General features: G+C 45.3%; 1 protein-coding gene across 3 annotated transcripts in view; it reads right to left on the bottom strand.

The window, feature by feature from the left end:
* Nucleotides 1-20,224, bottom strand: part of ARHGAP24 (Rho GTPase activating protein 24) — a 343,081-nt gene that overhangs the window by 269,945 nt on the left and 52,912 nt on the right. Inside the window, exon 2 of one of the 3 annotated variants that reach the window (XM_035112151.2) lies at nucleotides 16,270-16,398. The exons of the other annotated variants lie outside the window; for them this stretch is intronic. The gene's annotated coding sequence lies outside the window, so the exon portion shown is untranslated. The remainder of the gene's footprint in view (nucleotides 1-16,269; nucleotides 16,399-20,224) is intronic. 3 annotated transcript variants of the gene reach the window in all.

The following is a 20,224-nucleotide window of genomic DNA, read 5'->3' as shown; positions in this document are numbered from 1 at the left end:
AAAGATATCTATTTATTGACTTTTATTGGCTTTGGGGAAAAGGTCCATAGGCAGGATCAAAATAATGTTTCCAAGACATCAAAGTGTTGCTGAAACAGAACAATTTAGATGCAGCTTCTGCCAGAGCTGTGTCACAGATGTTTCCAACAGGAGGAAACAGGGCAAAAACTTAGCAAAACATCTATGGAAAGCTCAGATTCTGCCAATTTCCTGGATCAAATTTAGAAAATAAGTTTTCTTATAGGACATGCATACATTCTAATAAGATGTATAGCCAAACAAGAAAAGAAAAGGAAAAATAGAGCGAAACAAAGGAAGGAATGAAACGGAAAGAGCAAACAAACAAGAAAACAAACTCATCATTTGCCATTTTAATGCCCATTCACCTAGTTCGTAGAGATGAACCATGAACCACCATCATGGCAGCATGGCACCCCCAACCATCACAAATTTGTCGCCATATCTGAAATGAAGCTACACTTGTAGATATGTAGGCTAAGTTCACAAAGACACAAATATCACATTGGCTGCTCCTCTGACCCTGCGCATCACTGCTATATACTCCATCATCTGCAATCAGGACCACTTTAAAGAGCTAACATGTAACTTCATTTCCTTCCACCCATCCTTTGCTACCTTTCCTCCTTCACTTCACTTCTCTTCTCTTCTCTCCACCCTGTATGCAAACTTAAGAAGAGCTTAATGGATCAAGGCCAATGGCCCACCTGGTCCAGCACCATGTTCCCAAAATGACCAAAAAAGATGGCCATGGCAAGCAGGACCTGAGTTCAACAGCACTCTCCCTAGCTGTGATTCCAAGCAACTGCCATTCAAAAGCATATTGCCCCCAGCAACTGGAGGCAGAACAGAGCAATCACTGGTAGCCTTGTCCTCCATCAATGTGTCCAATCATGGCCAGTAGCCACTGGTAGCCTTGTCCTCCAAGTTTATTGACATCACTCTCCATTCAGATTGTAAGTTCCTCGGGGCAGAGACCTGCCTTTTCTTTCTGCCTCTCTGCAGTGCCTCCCCACTGATGCTATGCAGCAGGAAGAGGAAAGGAAAGCGGGTGGGATCTCGACTTGACACTGCTTGACCCTCTCTCCCCAACATTGCCAATAACAAAATCTATTTGGAGCTACTGCTTTATAAAGATCCCAGAGGATAGATAAATGTGTTTATTTTCCTATTTAAACAAGGGGGAGGGAGGCTGAGAAATGAGCTTACTGTCATGAGGCAGAAAACCTGATACGAACCAAAAAGAAAAAAGGGGGGGGAACAGGCTCTGTGAGACTTTTGGCTGCTGGGGAGGGAAGGAAGCGGATGGCTGTTGCCTGCATTAAGCACCAAATTAGTGTCATCCTCACGACAAGTGCTGCCCCTGGCAAAACCTCACTCCTGGGAACAATGTGGGAGCACTGAAAGCTTTAATTATCAGACACGGCAATACACTTAGAACATGAATGCACGTGGCTTCTTGTATACCTGGGAGGCAGCAGCCCTATTGTGCTAAATGAATTTCACATTGGAACTTGGAAAACTGCTTTACACCAAGCCAGACCACTGATCCACCTAGTCCAGAATCGTCTTATCTACACCGACTGGCAGTGGACCCCGAGGGTTTCAACAGGTGTCTTTCTCAATCCCGGAAAAGCTTCCCCCTGCCGGCTTCCCTCGACTAAAAAGGCAGACCTTCCAAGCGTCCCTATCCTGGATTTAAAGAAGCCGTCCCAGTTTCTGATTTGATCCTGGAATGTCCCGCTTTTCCTTAGGACATCCCTATTTTCACTAGAGAAATGTTGAAGGGTATGGAATAGGGCATCTCTATTTTCATCGGAGAAATGTTGGAGGGTACGAAAATTAAAAAAAACAGCAAGAAAAAAGATGAGCAGCCCAAACAGGGCCCCTGCATTTTTCTGCCAATGCAGGTATTAATTCGCCACTAGACTGCAGGTCCTGGATTGAGGACCAGTGACCCTGACCTCTAAACATCTTTAGTTTAAAACCAAAATCCCACCCAGGCTCAGTATAAGAAATTAGTCTGAGAGAATGTGTGGCATGTACAAAGAGGCTGCTTAAATATGCCAGACACTCATATGACTGCTGCAGTATCTGGTTGCTACCTTAATATAAATAATTAGCTGGAAAAACAGTCTGTAACTAAGAGCTTATTCCCATTATATCCCCCAAGCAATTCTGACTGCTGTAAATGTCAGCGGCAGCCCGGTGAGATGTTCAGTTTTGAGGTCCATAAAGCATGCTAATTGTTGAATGGAAATCTGTACTTTTTACCTTCAGAAACAAGCTGGATAAGGTATCTGAAGAAGTGTGCATGCACACGAAAGCTCATACCAAAATATAAGCTTAGTTGGTCTTTAAGGTGCTACTGAAGGAATTTTTTTATTTTGCTTCGACTCAGACCAACACGGCTACCTACCTGTAACTGGATAAGGTTGTTACAGCCAGCACTTGGCAGAGTCAAACCCCGTGCTTATATGGGTTTGCTGTTGTTGCTGTTGCTTCCTCTCTGAGCATTTTGAAGTCCACCCAAAGTCCTCAAAAGCAAATGTGGGTCATTCTTGGAGGGAGCCAGCTAATAAGTGCCATTACTTTGTAGCTGACATTTCAGTCCCGTTCCTAGGTAAGCATGATCAATGGTTTTCCTGGAAATGCCAGGCAAGGAACAAAAACTTTCCTTAGCACTTGAAAGACGTGGGAGTATCTGCTAGGTTACCTTGGATAATGCCAGTGAAATGCATTGATGTCAGGTTCATTCATGAATTTACAGCACCTAAGCAAACATGACAGAGTGTTTGTTGTGGGTGAGAAAGGGAAAGGAGAATGTTAGCTGCTTTGAGACTCCTTCGGGTAGTGATAAAGCGGGATATCAAATCCAAAACTCTTCTTCTCTCTCTTCTTCTTTCCCTTTTCCTTGTGCCATTTCTCTATCTCCTTCTAAGAATGGACAAATTTGGGGTTCTCTCAGTTCTTTATTTTTCCCGTCTTCAGTTTACCACATTTCCACACCAGTCTGCAATTCTTCTTTAACTTACTTACTTTACACATTTCTAAACTGCCTTATAATTTGAAGCCACCAGGATAAAAATAAGATAAACTACAAACAGTTGGAGGAGATGAAAAGAAAAAAGAAAACCTGTTTTGGAGATGGAATGGAGTCTCGTAAAAGGAGTGGCTGGAACCCTGAGCAAGAGCATTCTATGGGTCACACACCACATTTGAACTTTTTTTTTTTTGTCTGGTTAACCTGCCTACAGCAGATTAGGTGCCGGGAGCACTTTTGTGGGAGATGCTAAAATCACTCTACAGTGGTGCCTCGACTTACGAAGGCGATCCGTTCTGTGGCGCTCTTCCTAAGTCGAAGTCTTTGGTGGTCAAAGTGTCCATTTTGCGCATGCGCGAAGCGCGATTTTGCGCTTCTGCACAGGCGCAGAACGCACACACGACGAAAAGACTTCCGGGGTTGTCGACTTCGTAAGTCGAAACCTTCGGAAGTTGAGTCATTCGGATGTCGAGGTACCACTGTATTAAGTTTCTAGAGCTTCTGCAGCAACCTCTTATCAGCCTGCACTATTCATGTTCTATTTAATGTTAAAGTTTTCATACTTCTTTTGTACTCATTTTGCACTGTCTCGGCACTGGAGAGGTCATGCCACAAGAAAAATAGTCCATATGCTTCTGTCTCTCTCTGGGGGTAAATGGCAATTAGCGAGCGACATTGTTCAACTTCAAGAATGCCTTAGTTCACAGCAGCAGGAAAATGTGCTCAGAAGATAACTCATATGAAACCGCACATTACCAGGAACTATTATCCAAATTAAAAAGGGCTGTTGCCCGTATCATAAATGGCATCAAGCATATTCACACATTCAAAAGGGGGCTAAAGCCATCTTCGCAGTGCTCCTTAGATGAAAATGGCACAATGATCCTCAAGAAACACAGTCACTGGCATATAAATACTAGCCTCTCCCAATCTGGAACCCCCCATATGTTTTGGACTACAACTCCCATCAGCACCGAGCAGCATGGCCCATGCTCATGGATGATGGGGGTTGGAGTTCACAACCACCACTGAAATTAGACATAAAATGAGTATTCTGTGATAATAGGAGGCTTTCCCCAAGCCTGGTTGTTGAGGGTGGGGGAAGCATGTGTGTGGTTGTGTCGTGTATTTCAGTGTGTGCGTGTTTCTTAGAACAGTGTCTCTGGTTAGCAGATGTGCTCATGGGCCCCAAAAGTTTGGTGAACTCTGGACAGTCTACGCCTATCCTCCTTTGTGGGGAAGAGTGGAAGAGAAATGTCACAGCTGTGAAGAGGCCTAGCCTCCACGCAATTGGCTAAAAGCTGCCATGTTTATGATGCTAGAGATTTTCGCTAAAAATCCATTTCCCATCACTTCATAAAATCTGTGCCTTCAAAAGCGGAAAGCTGCAATCAGCAAGCCCCCGTCAAATCAGTTGTAATGCATGCAGGTTTCAAACATAGGGCAAGAGAGTCTTCCGCCTGCAACGTGGAAACTGAAAGAAACAATTGTGTTGGCTGAACTCTAACATTTCAGCACTGGAGAAGCCAAAATCACAGAATGAGACACAACACCCAAGAGCTAATTGCTGTGAATATGGCTTGGAAAAGCTGTTCTCTATTATTTTTCCTGAGTGTACTCTCCTCCTGTAGAGATCAGTTAAAACTGGACTTAGCACTGAAAATTGCAGAGATTTGATAAAATAAGACATGTGGGTTTTTTAACATGTCCTAGTCATGAGCCCTACCTTTTACAGAACATCTGTGCAAAGCAAATAAATAAAAGTGAAGATCTGTGCTTTGTACATGCCCGTCAGACCCTATGAGATCCTCAATTGTGTTAATGCTGCTGGCAATGGTGCGCTGCTGTTTCCATCGCCCCAGCCAAATTCTCCCACAATCTTCGGCTCTGTTCTACCCTTCTCTGAGCCCATGTGTTATATACCAGAGATTTCCTGTTCTCAGCTCACGCTAGCTGAGGAGGATTTCAGCAGATACAGAGTCCAAATGGACATTTCACCTCCATTCTTCCCAAATCATGCAGCTGGTAGATAAGATCTCTCTCTCTCCCTCTCTCCCCATAATGGGGCATCTACAAGGACCCATGACCCAGCAGGGGCCCCACTGATGGGGGCCTCCTGGACCTGCTGCAGTGATGCAGTTGACTCAATAAAGGAGGGATGGGCATGGAGGAGGTCTTACCCAATGGTCCCCCAGCACACCTGGAGCTAACTCTGCTAAGAGACGATAAAATAATTAACTCATGATCTTGCACAGTATTAATAAACTTTGGCCTCAACAGGAAGCTGTCAACCGGGTCACTGAATTCATAACTAGTCATTTCTTCTGCAACCAGCAACATACATACATACTTAAGCTGTGTTAACTAATTTGTAAAAAAAACCTACCATCTCAGACCTCCCAAGTGTCTCTATCTTCCAGGGACGGTCACGGATTTACAGAAGCCACACCAGTTTCTGATTTGACCCTGGAATGTCCCGCTTTTCCTTAGGACATCCCTATTTTCATTGGAGAAATGTTGAAGGGTATGGAGTTATGTGAACTCCCTCACCCCCAAAGCCAAGGAGGTAAGTAACTATACAACCTTTAGAAGATATCTGAAGGCTGCCCTGCACAGGGAAGTTTTTAAATGTTTGTTGTTGTTTAGTCATTTAGTCGTGTCCGACTCTTTGTGACCCCATGGACCATAGCACGCCAGGCACTCCTGTCTTCCACAGCCTCCCGCAGTTTGGTCAAACTCATGTTCGTAGCTTCTTTAAATGTTTAATATTTCATTATGTTTTTATATTTGTTGGAAGCTGCCCAGAGTGGCTGGGGCAACCCAGTCAGATGGGCGGGCTATAATTACAGTGGTACCTCGAGTTACAAACGCCTTAGGTTACAAATGCTTCAGGTTACAAACTCCGCTAACCTGGAAGAGTTACCTTGAGTTGAGAACTTTGCCCCAGGATGAGAACGGAAACCACGTGCCGGCGGCGCAGCGGCAGCAAGAGGCCCCATTAGCAAAAGCAGGTCTCTGTGGTGTAGTGGTTAAGAGCAGTGGACTTGCAATCTGGTGAACCGGGTTCGATTCCCCGGTCCTCCACATGCAGCTGCTGGGTGACCTTGAGCCAGTCACACTTCTCTGAATTCTCTCAGCCTCACTCACCTCACAGAGTGTTTGTTGTGGGGGAGGAAGGGAAAGGAGATTGTTAGCCGCTTTTGAGACTCCTTAGGGTAGTGATAAAGCGGGATATCAAATTCAAACTCTTCTTCTTCTAGTTAAGAACAGTTTCAGGTTAAGAACGGACCTCCGGAATGAATTAAGTTCGTAACTAGAGGTACCACTGTATATTATTATTTTATTATGGAATAGGGCATCCCTATTTTAATCAGAGAAATGTCGGAGGGTATGCCATCTCCTATTTCTCCAATCACAGTGGTTAGACTTCTCATAACCATTGATAGGGAAGCATAGCCATATCCTTCCACAGCTTGTGGGTGCAACAGGGCGAGAGGTAAAAACACGTTGGACAAAGTCAATGTGGTGCCTTGCAGTTGTCATTGGACTCCAACCCCCATCAGCCTCAGGCAACATGGCTAAAGAGAGATCTGGTGGGAAAGCACATGGGAGACACCCCATTGGCTACCCCTGCTCTGGATCAAGTAATCCCTTGGCTGGCAAGGGATTAAACACCTAGCTCCGCCTCCTTTTATTTGCCCTGGTATCTTCACTTTAACAAGCTTCTCTGGCCAAGTTCCAGCTAGTGGTAAGCTCATTTCTGCATTTTCTTTCCATTTACCAACACCAGCAATTCAAGTCTTATTACCGCCTGCAAGTTTCAATAGTTGACATGAAAGAATAAGAAATCCAGCGTAGAAAAGGACTGTCTTACCCCGGAAAAGCTTCACTCTATCATCCTACCATTTTTAAAAACAAAAAACCAAAATCCCAACCCAGCATCTTTAATCCATGTGGTTCATTCAGCCCATTGAGAGGTGAGCAGTTGGTAAAAATCCTGTGGATGCAAATTCCCTGCACTGGTGGCTAGAGGTCTCACCGCTGACATAAAATAATTAAATGAACAAAACAGTGTGAAGAATATGTCTAATGTAACCTTGCTTGCATTACCGGGCTGGCTTTTTATTTAACTAATAATTTACAGTGCAGAATCTCTGTGCATCCCAGCCAGAGCAATTTGTCATCTTCTTTCCACATGTCTTGTTAGTATGGAAGAGCTGTGTTAATATAGCACACAGTTTCTCTTTGGCTCATTTCAGCCCATTTTTTGCGCACAATCCTGCTTAGAAATCCCAGAGCATTTGGACACAAAAGCACTTCCATCCCATTTTATCTAACTCATTGACTTGGCAGCATTGAAACCTTTAGAATTCTTCAATTGCCCTGTTTGCATCCACATGCTAGATCAGGGGTGGGGAACCGCATACCCAGGGGGCCAAAAGCAGCCTTCAAGCCCTCTCTATCTGGTTCTTGGAACTCTCCACAGGCCACACCCCTCCTCAGGCCACGCCCCTCTCTAGGCCACCCACTTCAGCAATGCTGCATCACACCCTCTTAAGTGATTGGGCCTGGTTGCAATGTGTCCTTGAACTGTCAGGACCATAGCTGCCAAGTCTCCCGTTTTCCCCGGGAAATCCCCGTTTTTCCAGCTGTTCCTAGATGAAAAAAGGGTTTTTTTTGTTTTTTCCGGTTTATTCTGGCGCGGCGGCCATTTTGGAACTGGGCAAAGCAGCGTCAAAAGTCACTTCTGAGCATGCTCCGCCCAGTTCCAAAATGGCAGAAGCGCTACTTCCGGTCTGCTATTTCCGGCCCGGTCCCTTATTTCTCTGACAGCAACTTGGCAGGTATGGTCAGGACCAATCTGATATAGTACTGGAATGGTTCAGATCCCTGCTGAGCCAGTGAAGCTCAATGGGTGTCCTTTGGCCAATCACTCTGCCTCTCGGTCTAATAACTGATAGGAGAAAAATAGCATGGGTGGGGAGAAGCATGTACACTGCCTGAATATCCTTGAAGGTAAGGCAGGTTACAAATGCAATGTGGACAGTACACAAACATCTGTATGACATGTGAGAAGAATCATCTTTTTGTGGGTAGTGGAGGGCTTCCTCACCATAGCAGCTTGGTGCTGAAATATTAGGGAAATAATATTTTCCAGATTTCTCTGTTCTTCAGAGATCAGTCTGAAGAGCAGAGTCATGGTGCAGGCCTAATTTTCTCCTTAAATGAGCCAGGCTGTATTATGGCAAGCTTCTTCTTGGCAGCAACCTATTGCTTACACACACACACACACACACACACACACACACACACACACACACTATAAATTCAGAGCTGAGGCACTTGTGAGCTCAGACTGAGTGCTCAGGGCATTGCAGAAGCTGATCCGACAAATGAATTGCTCTTGGTGGAGCAGGAAGCCCAACCTTACAGCTGCCAACGCGATCAGTGGAAAGGAAAGAGTGATGACCGATGGTTCAGGGATGAGAAAAGAGGGCAATGGGAGTGTATATTCACTATGTATTAAATAAGGAACGGAACTGAAATTGGTCCATTTCTGTTCATGGCCTTTGTGGATCAATATAAGAGGTGCGTTGGATGAAACGGACTTCTGACAAGATGGAGGTGCTGCTGGTGGCTGCTTCTTGAGTCTGGAAATTGGGTGAGTAACCCCAGATCTGACATTGACGTTGGGGACTCAGGTGGCTTCAGTGGCAAGGGGTGCATGTTTCCAACTATGGCTGGTTTGCCAGCTATGACCAGTGTTGGACCAGAAAGCCTTGCCATAGAAATCCATGCTTTTGAAACCTCATGTAGAATACTCTGTGCCCTTGAAGACGGTCTGGAGATTGCAGCCAGTGCAGAATCTGGCCACTAGAGTTCTAGCTTGGTGCATCCATGCAGAATGGTACAGCAATGATTCTTCAGGGCCAGCACTGGTTGTCTGAACACTGCCAATCCCAGTTCAAGTTGGTGACGTTAGTATATATAGCCCTGAATGACTTGGGACCCCAATACATCTTCCTATATCAGCCAGCCCAGGCCCTAAGATTAGCACTATTTCTGCAGAATTCCCTTCTCCTGGAAGCATGGATGGCCCCTACTCTAGTGGGCTTTCTGTATGTAAGCACACATCTATTCACCCAGACCATTAGTGGAAATTGATGTCCTGAGTCTCGGCTCAGTTATGATGTCTGCTGCAGCATTTGTATCATGCCAGAAGTGTCACAGCAGGAGGAGGAAGAAGAGTGGCAATGCACGGGTCAAGATAAGCTTTCCTTCCATTTTGGGGTTCCATGCTCTGGTGTGAACCAACTGACTCGCACCACAGCACAGTGTGTCTTTTGGTCCCACGCTCTGGTGCAGTCAGGGCATGAGAGCCAAAACAGGACATCCTGGATTGGGATCAGAAGCCGGGGTGTCTTCTATCAATCCAGGATGTGCTGCTTAAAACAGAACACTTGGGGGTCTGCATTTGGCCCCGAGGCTGAGGTTCCCCTTACCTAGTTTTTCAGTGTATCTGAAGAAGTGTGCATGCACACAAAAGCTCATACCAATGACAAACTTAGTTGGTCTCTAAGGTGCTACTGGAAGGATTTTTTTAATTTTGTTTCGACTACGGCAGATCAACACGGCTACCTAGTTTAAAAGGTAAAGGTAAAGGACCCCTGGACGGTTAACAATGGGGTTGCAGCGCACATCTCACTTTCAGGCCAAGGGAGCCGGCGTTTGTCCACAGACAGCTCTCCATGTCATGTGGCCAGCATGACTCAACCGCTTCTGGCGCAACAGAACACCGTGACGGAAACCAGAGCGCACGGAAACACCGTTTACCTTCCTGCAACAGCAGTACCTATTTATCTACTTGCACTGCTAGGTTGGCAGGAGCTGGGACAGAGCAATGGGAGCTCACCTGGTTGTGGGGTTTCAAACCACTGACCTTCTGATTGGCAAAGCTCAGTGGTTTAGTCCACAGCGCCACCTGCGTCCTATCTACCTAGTTTACATGCACAGGAAACCCCATAGGTATGTGTTAATTCCCACTATCATAGAATCATAGAGTCATAGAGTTGGAAGAGACAACAAGGGCCATCCAGTCCAACCCCCTGCCAAGCAGGAAACACCATCAAAGCATTCTTGACAGATGGCCGTCAAGCCTCCGCTTAAAGACCTCCAAAGAAGGAGACTCCACCACACTCCTTGGCAGCAAATTCTACTGTCGAACAGCTCTTACTGTCAGGAAGTTCTTCCTAATGTTTAGGTGGAATCTTCTTTCTTGTAGCTTGAATCCATTGCTCCATGTCCACTTCTCTGGAGCAGCAGAAAACAACCTTTCTCCCTCCTCTATATGGCATCCTTTTATATATTTGAACATGGCTATCATATCACGCCTTAACCTTCTCTTCTCCAGGCTAAACATACCCAGCTCCCTAAGCCGTTCCTCATAAGGCATCGTTTCCAGGCCTTTGACCATTTTGGTTGCCCTCCTCTGGACACGTTCCAGCTTGTCAGTATCCTTCTTGAACTGTGGCACACACATGGCACACACATGTTAAGTCTCACTCTCAGGAAGTGTCGTATGGAACAGACCGCCCTCTAGGGTTTGCAAGATTTCTGTTTCATTATCCCATTCGGGTTTTTTGTTACCAAAACCTAATCCATTTGTCACTTTCATTTTCTTTCTCTCGCGAACAGATGACGGGACTGCAAAAAAAACAAAAAACTTTTCGTACTCGGATCTTAACTGTTGGGAACAAGTATCTTGAAAGAGGCATTCCTTCAGACACCTCGGGCTCACATCAGCTCAACAACGTTCAGGTACAGTACTGGTATTTACTTTTTGAAATATGGCACTGGGACCATGAACTTAGCTTGGAAACAAATTGTCAGCCAGGGGATATCATAAGATACTGTGGTGCTCATAAAGATCCCTGCATCTCATTCCACTGGGCTAGCTCCACCAGTGAACTCCTAAACAGGGGAACAGCAGCTCCCTTCCTGAACCACCTTTTGGATCTTCCCAGCAAGGCAGGAGTGGAGCAACAGGACTGTGAGGCTCCCAGCACTGCTAGTCACTTCAGAAGCTGAAGGTACACAGGGAAAGAGTCAGGAGAATCAGTGGAGTCTCACTCTCCCACCTCTCTCCTAAATGTAGGTTTTCCAACGGGGCAACCAAAGCTGTCTCAGTACAGAACCCTACCCTAAAGCTGGTCTGAAATTGATCCAGATCAGGCATCCCCAAACTTCGGCCCTCCAGATGTTTTGGACTACAATTCCCATCTTCCCTGACCACTAGTCCTGCTAGCTAGGAATCATGGGAGTTGTAGGCCAAAACATCTGGAGGGCCGCAGTTTGGGGATGCCTAATCTAGATAAACTGTTTAATCCAGAAATGACAGCTCAGCCGCCACTGTTCAATGACTATAACCAAGAATGGAAGACAGGGCACAGGCCTATAACATTCCAGATCATGGGCATCAAAGGAGGGCTTCTTCAAGAGCGGCCTCATCACTGCTTCCTTCAGAGGGGGCTGGCCCAAGATGTTTCGCTGCCTGAGTCAAAGGACAAGGTGGCATTCTATGTCCAGAAACCAACTAAACCTGTTGTCGAATTTTACTTAGACACTGGTGATGGGACAGTGTTTTCCACAGCACCTGTAGGCAGCAGATGAGCTTAGAGGACACAGTGTAGACCACATGGCACACACAGCTCTGTTCTGCAACATCTCACTAGCCCTCCCTGCCCTGTTTCATAGAATCATAGAGTTGGAAGAGACCACAAGGGCCATCCAGTCCAACCCCCTGCCAAGCAGGAAACTCCATCAAAGCATTCCTGACAGATGGCTGTCAAGCCTCCGCTTAAAGACCTCCAAAGAAGGAGACTCCACCACACTCCTTGGCAGCAAATTCTACTGTCAAACAGCTCTTACTGTCAGGAAGTTCTTCCTAATGTTTAGGTATATTTGCTGCCTGAGGCCACTGCATCACTCTGTCTAGTGGTAGGACCAGATCTGACCTTAGACCAGATGGAGCTAAATCATCTCTCAGTACATCATAAAAAAAAGGCAGGTCCTCAGTTTTTCTCCTGGATTTTTAGAACCAGTCAGGAAAAGAAAAGGTCAAGCAGGCAAGTTGAAACAAATGCCTCTCTTTTTTCAGAAAGGAGGAAAATTCTCTATTGAAATGTAAGGATTGCGTAGCTGAAAAACCCAGGCCCTCTTTAACTTAGACAAATTCTCTTTCTTCTGTGAAATCTAAAGTGGTCATTTCCTATGACTAATTTTCTTTGAAACAGAACAGCTAAACACATCCAGCTGAGGGAGGGGGGAAACTGCGATCAATTTGCGTATCAAGCAACTAGATCAGCCCTCTCATCTGTAAGTAAAAGCATGTTTATCAGGGAAAAGAGGCTTTTAAAGGAAGAATTATGCTGTTGGACATGGTTCAAGCCTTAACTAAACTTCCTTTCCAAGATAATTAAACAACGTTTAAAAAAATAAAAGTTATCAAAAGGATATTCTCAACAGTTCCATATTATCTGCCTGCCTTATACCTGTGTTTATAAATACTCCACATGACCCGGCCAATTTATTATCTCCTATCTAACGTTACATGCTCAACAAATGACAAAGAATGAACGGAGGAAACCAACATATATTTAAGCCATAAATCAACCCCTACACATTAATTATCGTGCCATTTATTTCTTTTACTCTCTATATTGATATAGATCTATGGCTCTATGTGCTATGAAGAACCAACAGAGTTCTATGCAAATGTCTGGATCCAAAGACCCACAAGCAGAATGGAAACAATGATTAACACTGTTCTGCAAATACTTGTGTTCATGCCAAGAGATGATTTTGCACACTGGTATAATCGGAAGCCATTTTCATGCTTCTGGAAGAGTTTGTGGAAGCTGTAGCACAGGGCTGCAGAGCTTGGTGCCCTCCAGAGGTTTTTGAACTCCCAACTCCCATCACTTCTAGCTAGCATGGGCAATGCAAGCAAAACTGGAGGGCTACAAGTTCCCGCTTTTGCAGTCTAGCACAATCTTTTGCACAAGTAAAAAGAGTTACAGTGGTACCTCTACTTACGAATAACTCTACTTACGAATGTTTCTACTTACGAATGGAGCTCCGTCCGCCATCTTGGATGCGGTTTAGATAGGACATTTTTCTACTTATGAATTTTTAGATAGGGTTGCTTCGACTTACGGATTTTTTTTCTCCCCATGCATTCCTATGGGATTCTACTGACAAATTTTTTCGACTTGCGAATGTGCGTTCGGAACACATTAAATTCATAAGTAGAGGTACCACTGTACCGTGTTTTTCTGTGCATTAGGTAAGTTTTTTTTTCTGGGAAAAGAACCTCAAAAATAGGGGGATCGTCTTATAAACGGATAGTGCATCAGAGGCAAGGGTGGTTGGTGAGACACATGTGGCAGAGAATGCCAGCGGTGTTTTTGTGAGTGATTTATGGATGCATCCAGGGCTGCTGTGGCAATAGGGTATGTGATTTGCAGCTCCTGTTGCATTGCATGCAGACGATTTACCTGGCTTGAGAGCAGTACATGTGAAAATGATCTAGGAGTCTTGGTAGACCACAAACTTGACATGAGTCAGCAGTGTGATGCAGCAGCTAAAAAAGCCAATGCAATTCTGGGCTGCATCAATAGGAGTATAGCATCTAGATCTAGGGAAGTAATAGTACCACTGTAATCTGCTCTGGTCAGACCTCACCTGGAGTACTGTGTCCAGTTCTGGGCACCACAGTTCAAGAAGGATGCTGACAAGCTGGAACGTGTCCAGAAGAGGGCAACCAAAATGGTCAAAGGCCTGGAAACGATGCCTTATGAGGAATGGCTTAGGGAGCTGGGTATGTTTAGCCTGGAGAAGAGAAGGTTAAGGGGGGATATGATAGCCATGTTCAAATATATGAAAGGATGTCATATGGAGGAGGGAGAAATATTGTTTTCTGCTGCTCCAGAGAAGCGGACACAGAGCAATGGATTCAAACTTCAAGAAAGAAGATTCCACCTAAACATTAGGAAGAACTTCCTGACAGTAAGAGCTGTTCGGCAGTGGAATTTGCTACCAAGGAGTGTGGTGGAGTCTCCTTCTTTGGAGGTCTTTAAGCAGAGGCTTGACAGCCATATGCCAAGAATGCTTTGATGGTGTTTCCTGCTTGGCAGGGGGTTGGACTGGATGGCCCTTGTGGTCTCTTCCAACTCTATGATTCTATGATTGGTGGGCTCGTTGACGCGCACGATCGCCATTGTCGTCCTTCAACAACTCTGGGCAAACCCCCGCCCCAAAAAAGCTCAACAACTCTGGGCAATTTTCCCATTTTCTTAAATTTGAGTCCCCCAAAATAGGGGGTGTCTTATACATGGGGACATCTTATAGACGGAAAAGTACGGGGTAATTAACTAGAGTTCCCTGGGAAGAGGGATTGAGTGTGAAAGCACTCTGGGAATTGTAGCTCTGTGAGGGGAAAGGGGGTCTCCTAAAAACTCTCAGCAACCCTATAATTCCCAGGATTCTTGGCAGGAAGCTAGGGCTGCCTAAAGTAGTATGACACTGCTTGAAATGTATAATGTGGATGAGGCCTTAATTTGTCATCTTAATTTACAAGGCCACAGCAGGCAGACAACTCCATTCAGGTACCTGTGAATTCCAGAAAGGAATGCAGTTAGCAGTTCTCTGATAATTGGCTCCCAGTTCTAGATAGACTTCCCAGATTCTATCAGAAAATAGAGAAATTCTCTCAGTAGCAGAGAAAAGCCTGGAGGGCGTCTGAAAATCCCAGTGATCTAAGGGCTCACACATTATTTTTGAAGATCTTGGGGGGGGGACCAGCATAAAAGGTAAGACATGGACAGTAAATCCACACGGCAGCAAATTGAAGGTTGCTATAGCAATCTCGACGTTTGACATTTCTTCCTCTTTATGATCCTGCTCTGCTAAATGAATTAAATATGAAGTCAATGGCACTGCCGTCCACTCTTCTGACCTATTTCCTCAATGCTCCAAGTTCACCTCTAACCTGCAAATGACCAGGTGGGAAACTGTGAACAAGTGAGCAATTCCTGGGCTGTGTACTATTGTGTGTTGCCACAAATATGCACAGATCTCATTGCACGGTACCTACTAACAAGCAACAACCTGATTTAGAACGGTATCCCAGAAGACGAGGATAAGAAACCACTTCCCTGCTTGAGGGCCACAACTCTCTCTCTCTCTGTTGTCCGTGGCAGCCATTTTTTGCTGCCACCCAGAACATTTTTATCACTCTATGAGTACAGCCATGCAAAAGACAGGTTTCTACACACCCATACTCATTATCATCTATTCAGACAACCAAGAGGCATGATCTCAGTTCAAGGACATATTCCAAACCCTCCCCAAAAAGGTGCTCTTGGGGGGGAATCACACTGCGGAATCACGCGAGATCGTGGCAACGAAAATGGTCTCCGTTATCTCTCGCGATAAAAAACGGGATGTCCCAGTTTTTCTGGGATGCTTGCAGGGAATGACATTCCAGCCAGGCATTTGCACTTGAGAGTGCAGATTGGAGAAAGTGATAAATTCAGTCTAGAGCAAGTACTCAATAGCTGGAGAGCAACCTAGAAAGCAAAACCTTGAGGGCTACATTCCACTTATGAGCTAGAGGTTCACCACCTTGGATTTAAGACTTCACTCCCAAATCCATTTTCACGCTCTTAGGTTTACTGGCGTGTTGTTGTTTAGTCATTTAGTTGTGTCCGACTCTTCGTGACCCCATGGACCATAGCACGCCAGGCACTCCTGTCTTCCACTGCCTCCCACAGTTTGGTCAGCCTGAAGTTGGTAGCTCCGAGAACACTGTCCAACCACCTCGTCCTCTGTCGTCCCCTTCTCCTAGTGCCCTCCGTCTTTCCCAACATCAGGGTCTTTTCCAGGAAGTCTTCTCTTCTCATGAGGTGGCCAAAGTATTGGAGCCTCCGCTTTAGGAGCTGTCCTTCCAGTGAGCACTCAGGGCTGATTTCCTTCAGAATGGATAGGTTTGATCTTCTTGCAGTCCATGGGACTCTCAAGAGTCTCCTCCAGCACCATAATTCAAAAGCATCAATTCTTCGGCGATCAGCCTTCTTTATGGTCCAGCTCTCACTGGCGTGAGCACAAACTAAAAGGGAGAGAATTTTGCACTGTGCCACAATACTCACTTTACGTGGGAATGCCCTTGAAACTGACCCAGAAACTCCAGCAGGTGCAGAATGTCGCAATGAGACTCCTCACGGGGTCCTCTCTGCGGGAGCACATTCATCCAGTGCTATACCAGATGCACTGGCTTCCTGTGGAGTACAGGATCAGGTTTAAGGTGCTGGTTTTAACCTTTAAAGTCCTATACCGCCCAGGACCCTCATACCTACGGGACCGCCTCTCCTGGTATGCCCCACAGAGGACCTTAAAGTATGCAAATAATAACACCCTAAAGATCCCAGGCCCCAAGAAGATTATACTGGCCTCGATCAGAGCCAGGGCCTTTTCGGTCGTGGCCCCGGCCTGATGGAACGCTCTCTCATAAGAGACCTGGGCCCTGTGGGGTTTGACATCTTTCCGCAGGGCCTGCAAGATGGAGCTGTTCCACCAGGCCTTTGGTCGGGGTTCAATCTGATTCTTTTCTTTCTGTATAAGAACAAACATTAAAGAGGCCCCCTAGCCCACCACAGGTCATTTATAAGACCAGTGGTAACAGTTGGCCCTGGAGAATATTAACCACTCTCAATTTTACCCATGGACTGCCATCTGTCCAGATTTTGATTTGCTCTGAACTAATTTTAAGATGTATTTTAATTAATTGATTGCCTGTTCTTATGTTCTTTGTATACTGTGTTAGTTTTATGATGTTAGCTGCCCTGAGTTAGCAGCCAGGGAGGGCGGGGTACAAATAAAAAATTATTATTGATGTTGTTACAGTGGTGCCTCGACTTACAAATTTAATCTGTTCCGAAGGCACCTTCGTAGGTCGAAAAATTCGTAAGTCGAAAAGCTCCATTGGAAACACGATTTCCCATAGGAATGCATTGGAAATGGAAAAATTCGTGAGTCAAAAAAACCCTATCTAAAACCGCCGCGGTTTCCGTTCGGATGTTGAAAAAATCGTAAGTGTGCGGCCATTTGCCCCATTTGTAAGTCGACAAATTCGGTTGTCAAGTCGTTCGTAAGTCGAGGTACCACTGTATTATTATTAGATTTACAAATCTGCTTCTCTCTCAACACAATGTCATTTTTACCAGGAACATTGCTTTGAACAAGGGGTCACCCACTCTTTTTTTGGACCAGTGGGCATAGTTCAAATTTTGAGAGAGTTCTGGGGGCACCAGTCGGAAAACAGCTGCTATGGGTGGGGGAGCCATGAAATGCATGAACTGTCGTTTGCCTCACACAGCACCATTAAGAAACTATAGTTCCCAGCATTCTTGAGATAAATCTGTATGAAGAAGAAGAGTTTGGATTTGATATCCTGCTTTATCACTACCCGAAGGAGTCTCAAAGCGGCTAACATTCTCCTTTCCCTTCCTCCCCCACAACAGACACCCTGTAAGGTGGGTGGGGCTGAGAGAAGTGTGACTAGCCCAAGGTCACCCAGCAGCTGCATGTGGAGGAGCGGAGACGCAAACCTGGTTCCCCAGATTACAAGTCTACCGCTCTTAACCACTACACCACACTGGCTCTCATGTATGGTGTGCACGCAGCCTTAGTTTTAAAGAACTGTTGCTCTGCTCTCTCTTTTGCTGAACACAGATGTACCAGAAGCATGGGACTTACAACGTGTAACTAGATGCAACAGTGAAGTGTCAGACAGCTGTCATTTCATATTTGTTGATGTTCCCTGTCCCATACTGTATATTTATATGTATACAGCCGCAACCATACATTCCAACCCACACATAATCCAAATAGTTGTTGAGCTAATGCTTTCCTCCTACAGCTCTCTCTCTCTCTTTCCATCATAGCTTTATTCCTCTTGAGGGTTTTTCTTTCAGGCGCTTTTAACAGATCCTAAATCACAGGCATGTGACAACATTTCCAGAAATGAGATGCGGAACCGATATCAACTAACCCATGAAACATCTCTGTACTTCACCGGCATTAATCTTTCTTACCATTCAGGGAAGAGAATTTCCAAAGGTAACAATTGCAATTTCATGCCGTGCTATGTTATGTTTAGATATATTACAAGATAGCAGAAATTAAAACGTTATTTCTCCCCCCACTTAAAACAAAGTGTGTACAAATGGAATCAGCTTGCCATGTGGTTTATCGAGGCAACTTCTAATTTCGTTGAAAAGCTGAGCTACGCTTCAGAAAAGGGAAGGAAAAGAAGTCAAATAGGCACAAGGACAAGTTCAAAGCAAACCCAGGAGTTCCAAAATGGAATCATATCTATCTTCTTAGCGCAAATGAAACGGAGCAAAACTCAATTCTAGCACTAGATATTTTTCAACAGAGGCAAAAATAAAATAAAATGCAAGCCTTCCTCTCTCTCCCCATCTCTCTCCCATAACTTCTCAGATTTAGAAAGATCCAATGGGGTCTTTCAAGTGATGGTAGTAGAAGTACTGTATTTACTCAAATGTAAAAATTAGGGTGTGCACTAGATTTGATGTCGCATTTACATTCTCCAGGAAATCCTTTTTTTTGTTTCGGGGTTTTGAAAATTGAGGGGTGCATTAGATTCAAAGGCACATTAGGTAAAGGTAAAGGGACCCCTGACCATTAGGTCCAGTCGTGACCGACTCTGGGGTTGCGCGCTCATCTCGCATTATTGGCCGAGGGAGCCGGTATATAGCTTCCAGGTCATGTGGCCAGCATGACAAAGCCGCTTCTGGCGGACCAGAGCAGCACACGGAAACGCCGTTTACCTTCCCGCTGTAGTGGTTCCTATTTATTTACTTGCATTTTTGGCGTGCTTTCGAACTGCTAGGTTGGCAGGAGCTGGGACCAAGCAACGGGAGCTCACCTCGTCACAGGGATTTGAACCGCCGACCTTCTGATCAGCAAGCCCTAGGCTCAGTGGTTTAACCACAGTGCCACCTGGGTCCCTCATTCGACTCCTGTAAATACGGTAAGCAAGAGTAACCAGGTGGGGATTTTGCAGAGACACCGATTTAGCACTCTTGCTTGCCCTACTAACTTCCCTTGCCACTCCAAGTCCCATAAGCCCTAGTCAGCATGGGTGACGGTCAGGGGGTGATGGGAGTCACAGTTTCACATCTGGAGGGCCAGAATTTCCCCATCCCTGCTGTAGGGGGTTGACTGTATGGCCTGCTGATGTGGCCCCCGGTTCCCCCGAGTTTGGGGATCACTGCTTTTATGCGTGCCTCTTAAATGTTTGGAGCAGAAAGGAAAAGGGCTCTCTGAGAAATGTTAGCAAGAAAGGGAAAGACACAGCAGCTCATTTTGCTATTCATGGACTACCGGTTTCCCTATAAATAATGAAAGCTCACTTGAGCTATTCATTATTAATTTGCTTCAGATAAGCCGGGGTGGTGGGGAAAGAATTGTATTGATTTGCTGGCATTTTAAGCTTCAAGAACAATATGCACTTCAAGGTTTGCAATGGAAATAAATAGAGCACTGTGTGCAGGGCCAATTTGGCATTCTTGTGTCCAGCACAGCAAGAGAGCACCTGAGTTAAGGATAGCATAAGTTTAACTTTTATCAGATGATGTTTCTCCAAACCTGGGGCCCTTTGGCACTGTACTTTTGCTCTTGAACTCACTGAGCTATCGAGATTTGATAGGAAGGAATGGTTCCTTCAGGCCATTCTTCTGAAAACAGCATATGGGCACTTTTTCATCTGACTGGCCTGCAGATAGCCTAGCCTAGACTGGGGGCCAATAATTTAAATGCTGTGAGCTGCTCTGTTGCTCAGCAGCAAAATTCCCTTCTTTTTCCTTAAAATTAATACCGACATCACAGTCAATTTTGTTACCCGTCTTTCACCAACAGGCCCCGGGAGCAGTTAAAACAATTTAAAACTGAAGATTAAAAACATTAAAAACAGATTACAGTCACAGAAATAAACCTGCCCCTTGAAAACAGACATCTCGGGTTTCAAAGGCCAGGGTACAGACTGAGTCTTCAGCATTCACCGAAATCTGTACAGTGAAG

The sequence above is a fragment of the Zootoca vivipara genome, chromosome 9 (genome assembly GCF_963506605.1).
Source record: "Zootoca vivipara chromosome 9, rZooViv1.1, whole genome shotgun sequence".
NCBI lineage: Eukaryota > Metazoa > Chordata > Lepidosauria > Squamata > Lacertidae > Zootoca > Zootoca vivipara.
Note: the sequence above shows the minus strand (reverse complement) of the source record. Positions and strands in the feature narration are given on the sequence as shown.